This window comes from Anolis sagrei, chromosome 6 (assembly GCF_037176765.1).
Source record: "Anolis sagrei isolate rAnoSag1 chromosome 6, rAnoSag1.mat, whole genome shotgun sequence".
In the NCBI taxonomy this organism is placed as follows: Eukaryota; Metazoa; Chordata; class Lepidosauria; order Squamata; family Dactyloidae; genus Anolis; species Anolis sagrei.
The window spans coordinates 25,210,902-25,220,409 of record NC_090026.1 but is presented as its reverse complement, the minus strand read 5'-3'; positions in this window follow the sequence as shown (position 1 = coordinate 25,220,409).

The window sequence follows — 9,508 nt, the reverse complement described above, 5'->3', positions numbered from 1 at the left end:
ACAGGGAACACTTTCCTGCCTCTTCTCCTCCAACAAAGTAAATTCAATCCGAAATACTTTGGCACTTTGTACTCAGGTTCCAGCAATTGACATCACCAGATGGTTTTTAAGCCACTGTTTTTAAAGTAGATATAAGTGATTTTAACGTTTGTGTATATTTATGGTTTTATGTCCCGGCATTGAACGTTTGCCTTATATATGTTGTGCTCCCCCCTGAATCCTCTGTAGGGTGAGAAGGGCTATATATATATATATATATATATATATATATATATATATATATAATAAAATAAATGAAAGGGGGAAAGTGGCCCAAAGGAGAGAGAACCCGGGTAATTCAAAAGTAGGTGAAAAATTGGTATGTCAGGAGATGAATTGCAACACAGTTAGAGAGTACAAGATCGGAGGACATGATGGCCAAGGATTCTTGAATTGCTTTAATTTAATGTGTCAGGAAAAAAACAGGTGCACCCTTTGTCCCCAAAGATCATATAATCTAGATCTTGAACATCTAATATAAAATGATGCACTCTGTCCTGGGCTCACCTTCTCCTAATTTCTACCACTGAAAATGGACTGGTTCAAAAGCAGAGAAAGTGGTTTGTGTGCAAATGTTCAATTTCAAGCATTTCCACTTAAGCTGCAAAAAAACCCTCTTCTTTGAAATCCCAAAGAGCCACTGTACCTATTAAGCAACTATTGTTCATTTATACTGTATATCCCACCCTACATTCTGGGGTTTGAGATGACATACACATATGAAAAATATTTAAAATTTCAAGTTAAGGATTTTTCTTGTACTTCCAAACAATCTCTAGTTTCAAGACAGAACTGCAACTTATCTCTATTGTTATTGTGTGCCTTGAAATCATTTCTGATTTATGGTGACCCAAAGGCAGTGGTTCTCAGATGTTTTGGCCTTCAACTCCCAGAAATCCCAACAGCTGGTAAACTGGCTGGGATTTTTGGGAGTTGTAGGCCAAAACACCTGAGGACCAAAAGGTTGGGAACCACTGTCATAAGGGTTTTGAATTGCTCAGAGGGATTTAAATCTTGTTCTTCTGGGTCCTGGTCTAGTGCTCCAACCACAACACTATGCTAGATCTTCTACTGTCCATCCATAATGGACACCAGAAATTGAGACATTGGTTGCAGACAAAGGAATGAAATATCTACCAGCAATAGAGCAACAGCTGAAATAAAATGAGGAAATGGTGGTCCTGAGAAAGGAGATGTATGAGCAGAAAAAGGAAACACAATAGGAGCTACACCTGAAAAAATAGCAAGTAGTCTAATGGAAGATGAGCAACAAAAAGCAAGAGAAGTTGAGGTGAATTTACCATGAGCTGCCTTGAGTTCCATTCTTGGGGAAAAGGAAAGATCTACATTAAGTGATCCTGGTTTTGAAACACCTCTATATAGCCATTCTATTTATTTATTTATTTATTTATTTATTCAACATTTCTATCCCGCCCTTCTCAACCCCCGAGGGGGGACTCAGAGTAGCTTACATTGTCAACAATTCAATGCCGCAATGTACAAACAAATATAACAATGTAACAGCAATTTAAAACAATAAAAACAGTAAGTTAAAAACAATTTAAAACATAATTATCAACCCAAATTGTCACTTCCAGTCCAGTTCAACATCCAAAGGCCTGGTCCCAGAACCAAGATTTCAGTTTCTTTCTGAAAGAAAGGAGGGATGAAGCCGACCTAGTCTCTCTAGGGAGCGAGTTCCACAGACAGGGGGCCACTTACGAGAAGACCCTGTCCCTCATCCCCGCCAAATGCATTTGCGAAGCTGGTGGGGCCAAGAACAGAGCCTCCCCGGATGATCTTAAACTATGAGGTAGAATGCAAAAGGAGATACATTCGGACAAGTAAGCTGGGCCGGAACTGTATAGGGCTTTATAGGCCGAGACCAGCACTTTGAATTGTGCTCGGAAGTGGACTGTCAACCAGTGGAGCTGACACAACATGGGGGTGGTATGCTCCCTGTATGTTGCTCTGGTGAGTAATCTGACCGCCACCCATTGGACTAGTTGAAGTTTCCGAACAGTCTTCAAACATATCTTAACATATCTTGAGTCTTCCATTTAATAACCTGTTTTCCTTTCTCTGCCCCCCTTGTGGATTGAAAACAAAAATATTTGCACTAGTGCTTGTGACATGTCCAAGGCTTTGAAGGGCCTCTTGTCTCCTCAAAGCTGGGACAGGTGGTGGTCTTAGCGGAGCCCTTGCATAATGGGGTCATGCGCAAGGCCTCAGTAGGCCCTCTCATGGCTCGAGCAACTCTGCCCTTACCGGCCTCTATCCCGGCACCTGGGCTGCCACTCCCAAGCCATGACGGAGTGAATTAGCACCTCTCCGCTGCCCCTCATCCCTGGACAGCAGCTGCACCTGACACGCCTCTCATTCTTTAATCACTGTGCTAAATATAATGCAGCTGGCAGAGTCCTCACCATGGGGTCAAAGGGATGGGTTCAGGGCCCATGTGCCATTGCACTGCTTCTTTGGCATTCCCAAGCCCAGAGGAAAATCTAAGTCACTCTGAGCAGAAATCGGAGCGAAAAAATGTTGCACCATAGTTTTGAGATCGTCTGCATTTTGGCAGGGAGAAAACAACAAAACCGAGCATAGCCAGTCTCCTTTGGATAGGACCGGGGCACAAGATTGGCAGTACTTTCATTAGGAGCAAATGGAATTATTATTGCTTGATTTAGATGCATATTATCCTAGGAAATGTATTGATGTCTTATAATTGAACTTAGCAACATGGGGAAAGGATGACCATACAGATGTTACACTGCAAATTCCATCACTGCCAATATCTGGCTAGGACAGATGAAGATTGGGAGTTCAGAAAGTCATATGTTCTCTTGGCTAGAGTGCCCTAAAACATAAAAGCAAAAGGGAGAACTTATATATCTATTTATGCTTCTAGCTGTGTACCTTCAAGTCCCTTTCAACCTTTGGCAACCCTAGGGTGAATCCATAACTAGGTTTTTTTTATTTTTGCAAGATGCATTCAGAAGAGATTTGCCATGGCCTTCTCTTAAGGGAATGATACTTACCTAAGATCACCCAGTGAGTCTGGAGCCCCCAGTGGCACAGTGGGTTAAATCGCTGTGTCGGCAGGACTGAAGACCGACAGGTCACAGGTTCAAATCCGGTGAGAGGTGGATGAGCTCCCTCTATCAGCTCCAGCTTCTCATATGGGGAGATGAGAGAAGCCTCCCACAAGGATGATTAAAAAAACACCAAATCATCCAGGCGTCCCCTGGGTAACGTCCTTGCAGATGGCCAATTCTCTCACACCAGAAGCGACTTGCAGTTTCTCAAGTCGCTCCTGACATGACAAAAAAAAAAACAACCCCAGTGAGTCATGACTGATTCATACCCTGGTTTCCAAAGTCATAATCTAACATTCACTTTACTAGACCACAATAATGGCCAAACTGAGACTGCGAGAATGAAATTTGTACCTTAGGCTTTCATAAAAATGAAGCCTTTGGTTCACTCTTTTAATAACAACTTTAATAATGATGATGATGCAATAGCACTTTAAAGGTGTTTGTGCAGGGATGTGTAATGCATGGAAATGTATTTAGATATATGGGTTATTTTGACTCCAGCCTCTGACACAACAATTTAGATCAGAGGTTAAATTGCAATGGAGTCCATAAGAGGAGCAGGGATGATAAGTGAAAAGCCTCTGAAAAAAATTCCAATAAAATGTCTTCCCCTAATTATTTCACCTTCATCCACAAATCAAGGGGAATGTAACTTTAGTACCGGTCTTAGAGCAGGTGACAGTTTTAGAGAGGCCCTATGATTGCTGACTACAACCTCAAGGGGCCTCCCGCCATCTGGGAAACACGCAAGCACACAGGGTTTGGGTTACTAATGAGATTCTTGACTGTTGGCAGCTCTTGAGGAACGATTGACATGGGACCATAGATTGATGATGCCATAAGCAATGTTTTGGAAGAAGAAGCTGGACTTGTCAGCAATATATATTATACAACCTATACCTCTGTTGCAAGACTCCCATGCAGGACATCATGAAGCATGCATTACACATACCTGCACAAACTCCTTGAATAAGGAGTTAAGTTACTTTCCTCTACATCCTACCATATAGTTTTCCAACAGCCAGGGCTCTTGGAAGAGGTTAACAAGTTGTTCCTTGGGGACTTGCAATGGGAAATATGGGCTATGTTGCTTGGATTTGTGATGGGAAGAGCAGATGCTTGTCCCTTGTCCATGGCAAGTAATTGGGGGGGGGGGGGAGAGAGAAGAGAACATATGAATTTGATGCACACCTTCACACCCTTTTAGTGAAGAGTAAGGCTCTGGAACCACCTCTTACAGTTCTGGGACTTGTGGGAGAGGTCTACCTTCAAGGCTGGCCTAGAAATTCACTCTCATTTATAAAGTCATTTATAAAGACTTGAGTAGAAGTGGGTTTCCCTTCCTATAAATGTCCATCTGGGGAATAACCGAATTGTTGGATGTCCTTCAAGTCCAGGTGTTTCACCCAAGCGAAGGGCCCTTCTACACAAGACTAAGGGCCCTTCCATACATTATCTGAGTGTGGACTCAGGTAACTCAGCTCAAAACAAATAATGTGGGATTTTCTGCCTTGATATTCTGGGATATAGGGCTGTGTGGAACCCCAGTTCCTCCTGAGATTGAGTTCCCAACCCAGCTCTGAAATTCTAAGTGCAGCCTCAAAATCTCCAACTTTCACAGGTGAAAACAAGAACATGGATGGCCAAGCAACATCAGAATGTGGTCAAGTTGACAAGAATTATAAGAGGAAAAACACACAAACTAGAAAAAGCTGCAACAGTTGGCTTTTGCCAGAGTGTGCTGGGAAGGGAAATAGTCTGCTCTTTTTTCTGCTTCCTTCTCCCTGCTAAGTGAATTGAGTGCAGGTTACTTTTGCACTTTTCACTCAGTTTGTAGCAATTAGAGTAAAGCAGGGACAATTGAGAAAATGAATGGTACTGTAATAAAAAATAGCTAACATATACCTGGAGTTTCTATAACAGAAAAATATGTCAAAAAAACCTGTTGTTTCCCAACATGTATTATTTCCGGCTGGATCTACACTGCTATATAATGTAGTTTCAGAATGCAGATTAACTACATTGAACTGCATTATATGGCAGCATAGACACAAATACTTCAAATCAATGCAGTTAATCTACATTCTGAAACTGCATTATATAGCAGTGTAGATCTGGCCATGGTCAAATGGGGGAGAAATCACACTGAAGTCCAAAATAGAAGAGTCTGAGTAGTAAGTAACTCGGAAAGTTTTGAAGATCAGTTTTCCTATCCAAGTGATTAAGGGCAACGTCCAGAAGGCCAGTGTGGAGGGGTTTTGTAACATCTACTGCATGAAAATAGCTGCACATTCCTCTTGAGTCAGATACAGACTATGGTTGCAAGGTTAAACAGACCCATTAAGAATAAATCCTCACTAAATATAGTGGACAGTACAAAATATCCATAGGACGATGCTTTTAGTAAGCTTCATATCCTTCAACTGTCTTTATTTCACAGTGCCATCTCCATTGTCATATAATCCAGTTTCAGAATGCAGATTAACAGCATTGAACTGGATTATAAGGCATTGTACTTTCATATAATCCAGTTCAATGAAGTTCCAGCTGCTCTTGAAATAACCTAAGACTTCATCACACACAGTGTTCCCACAGTTTCTAAACACTTAAAACACGAATCCCCATGGAGCCCATCAGATGATGCTATATTGTCGAAGGCTTTCATGGCTGGAATCACTAGGTTCTTGTGGGTTTTTTCGGGCTATAGAGCCATGTTCTAGAGGCATTTCTCCTGACGTTTCGCCTGCATCTATGGCAAGCATCCTCAGAGGTAGTGAGGTCTGTTGGAATTAGGACAATGGGTTTATATATCTGTGGAATGGCTGGGGTGGGGCAAGGAGCTCTTCCCTGCTGCAGTTAGGTGTGAATGTTTCAGCTGATCACCTTCATTAGCATTTGAAGGCCTGCCTGAGCCTGGGAAAATCTCTTTATTGCTATATTTATCTCTTTAATGCTATATTGTTCCATGGGTTCCCCATATGACTCTGTTTCTGAAATATATGGAAATTCAAGGTTGTTAAATGTTTTATTCCTCTGTCTTTAATCAATTTTGTGACAAGTTTGTGTGGATTCAGGCAGGCCCGTAGCCAGGATTTCGTTTCGGGGGGGGGGGGGGGGCTAAAACATTTTCAGGGGGGGTTTCGGGGGGGCTGAGTTTCGGGGGGGCTGAGTCTGAGTGAAAGAGGGTCTAGCCTAGCAAATCTTTTGTATCATTACCCCAATACCCCCATACATATGGGATATATTGAGAATGGTGATCAAATCATGATATTAATAAACATAACAGTTTAAATAATGCACCAGTAAGGCCTTTTCGCGAACCACCATGAGAATTTCGGGGGGGGGGGGGGCTGAAGCCCCCCGAGCCCCTCCCCTGGCTACATGCCTGGATTCAGGTAACCTGAAGATAACTGACTGCAGCACAGAGCCTTTCCGATGCTCAAGACCTTGAGATTCCTTTTTCAGCAATACAGGCCTCTCTGACCCATCGTGTGAACTGCATTCAGGCCGCACATTTCTAAAACCAGGCCCAGGAAACAGACCATCATCCCCGTTCCCTTCAGGAGCATCTTCATGGACAGCATCCCCATTCCCATCTGAGGGATCAACTTGAACATGAACAACATTGTCATTTGTATCATCCAAAGCAACCTGATCATTAGACACAATCACAGGCTGAACAGGTTGACATACAACAGATAAAGTCCCTAGTTTCTCTCCACTCCTTTCATATAATGTAGTAGTAGTAGTAATAATAATAATAATAATAATAATAATAATAATACTTTATTTGTACCCCGCTACCATCTCCCCAAGGGACTTGGTGTGGCTTACATGAGGCCGAGCCCACAATACAACAATAAACAATAACAATAATACAAAACAATAAACCTTAAGCAAAAATAAGCAATAAACATTAACAATAACACGACACGTTTAAAAACCTATGGCTGGGTCAAATGTAATAATTAAAAAAAATTAAAATAATGCTGGGCATGACAAGGTGACATGTAACTGGGATAGAAATTTTGGAGAGGGAAGAAATGTGCAGATAATCTTAGATCATTAATAAAGTGCGTTTAGGGACATATTGTTGGGAGTTTCCTTATTCTGGGAAAGCACACTGAAACAACCACGTTTTCAGGCTCCTCCTAAAGACTGCCAGAGTTGGGGCTTGCCTAATGTCCTTGGGGAGTGAGTTGTAGAGTCGAGGGGCTACCACCAAGAAGGCTCAGTTTCAGTAGTTTCAGAATGCACATTAACTACATTGAACTGCATTATATGGCAGCATAAAAACATATAATTCAAATCAATGCAGTTAATCCGCATTCTGAAACTGCATTATATAGCAGTGTAGATCCAGCCAGAAACAATACATGTTGGGAAACAACAGGGTCTTTTGACATATTTTTGTGGTACCGAAACTCCAGGTATATGTTCGGTAGTTTTTATTACAGTACCATTCATTTTGTCACAGCAACAGGTTGACTATTATGTCTGTTCCTCAGATTACATTTCTCTTTTCTTACATTTATATCCCCCCCCCCTTCTCCTCAAGGGGACTCAGAGTGGATTACAACATCTACATACATAGGCAAACATTCAATGCCTTTATAATTATATACAATGAGACACAAACAAAGGCAAAGGCTTCTCCTTTCATTTCCGGCTTCTGGCGGTGGTGCTCATTTCTGGCTCCGGGGAGGTGCTTTCTCCATTTTCAAGCCTAAAAGCCTGTGTTATTACCTCCTGGTTGTGTGGCTGGCAAGATTGCTTGGAGCATCTTTGCCTTTTTATCTACTCACATTTGCATGTTTTCAAACTGCTAGGTTGGCAAGCAATCTCGCGGATTCGAGCTGTCAACCTTTCAGTCAGCAGTTCAGCCAACCTTCAGGTCAGCAGTTCAGCAGCATAAGGGTTTAACCCACTATGCCATCTGGCTCAATGGCATTTTACTGCTAGCATACACACTGCCTTCTAGATCTTCCTTAGACTTATATCTCTATACTAAGGGAACTAAATACCCTAAAATCACCTGATTTTCAGCTATTAGGATTTTTGGGAGTTGAAGGCCAAAATATCTGAGGACCCACAGGTTGAGAACCACTGTCTTAGAAGATAAGCAGTATCAAACATGGTTAATATCGGGCTGGGAAATCACTACTGAATGCTAGGTGCTGTAAAGTGTTTTTCAGAGAAAGGAACTGGCCACCTCTGAATATTCCTTGCCTTAAGAAAACCCTAAGAAATTAATGTGATCACCATAGGTCACCAGGTGAGTTGAAGAAACACACACACACATATGTACTGACTCTCTAAGGCCACCTTTGACCTTGAGTTGTAACAATAGCCAATTCTGGTGTCACCTGTTTCCATGATGATATAATTGTAACACAACCTCCTCCATACTCCATGCCCATGATATGGACACAGCAGGCCATGAAACTTCTTTATTCTGTTTTCTTGATTTCTTCATAGTGGAAGATTCAAGTTTTTATCCTGTTAAGATCACTTGCAAAACTTGAGTAGACAGTGCTGTATCTTTATATGTAAAAGTTAAAGTATGTATATATGTTGTTTGGTTTGCACGTTTGTTTATATGGATCTTAGTTGGGAGTAACAATAAAATTTAGGCTTACATTGATAGCTGGTTGCATTTTTAATCACCAAGTTTTGTCAAGCAGAGAGATTAAATTTAGTCACCATTTATCTCTCTTAACAGATAAACTTTCAAGCTACATCAAGCATCTTATTGAAAGAAGAGGCTAGAACAGGCATGGGCAAAATTTGGTCCTCCAGGTGTTTTGGACTTCAACTCCCACAATTCCTAACAGAATTGTGGAAGTTGAAGTCCAAAACACCTGGAGGACCAAACTTTGCCCATGCCTGGGCTAGAAGTTCAGTTTACAAATTTGTTTCTATAATATTGTGATGCCATCTGGCGGTAATTATGGGAATTTAATTTCCAAGACTGAATTTGACCAGCTGTTTGACAAAACAATGTACATTTCTAAAGTCATGCTTTCAAAAAATTGAAACCTTAAAGCAATTAGGACCTATAGGACATCCTACATCTGAAGAGTCAGATTGGATAGCTTTGTCGTTAAAAGGCTGAAAGAGCAATTAGATTTTCAGCTATATTCAGTATTTCATTAAGACGTCTTGTGTCAATGTAATATTTAAAAGAAATAATTAAAACCTATTTAATTAATTAATAAATAATAATAATAATAATAATAATAATAATATAGAACAATTATGCAATAGAAATGTAAAACAGAAAGAACCAACCTAGGATTCTTTCTATTTCAAGAGAAAAGTGAAATAGAAGGAGCCAGTCCTTTTATAAACTTGTGGGTAACTTGTGGGTA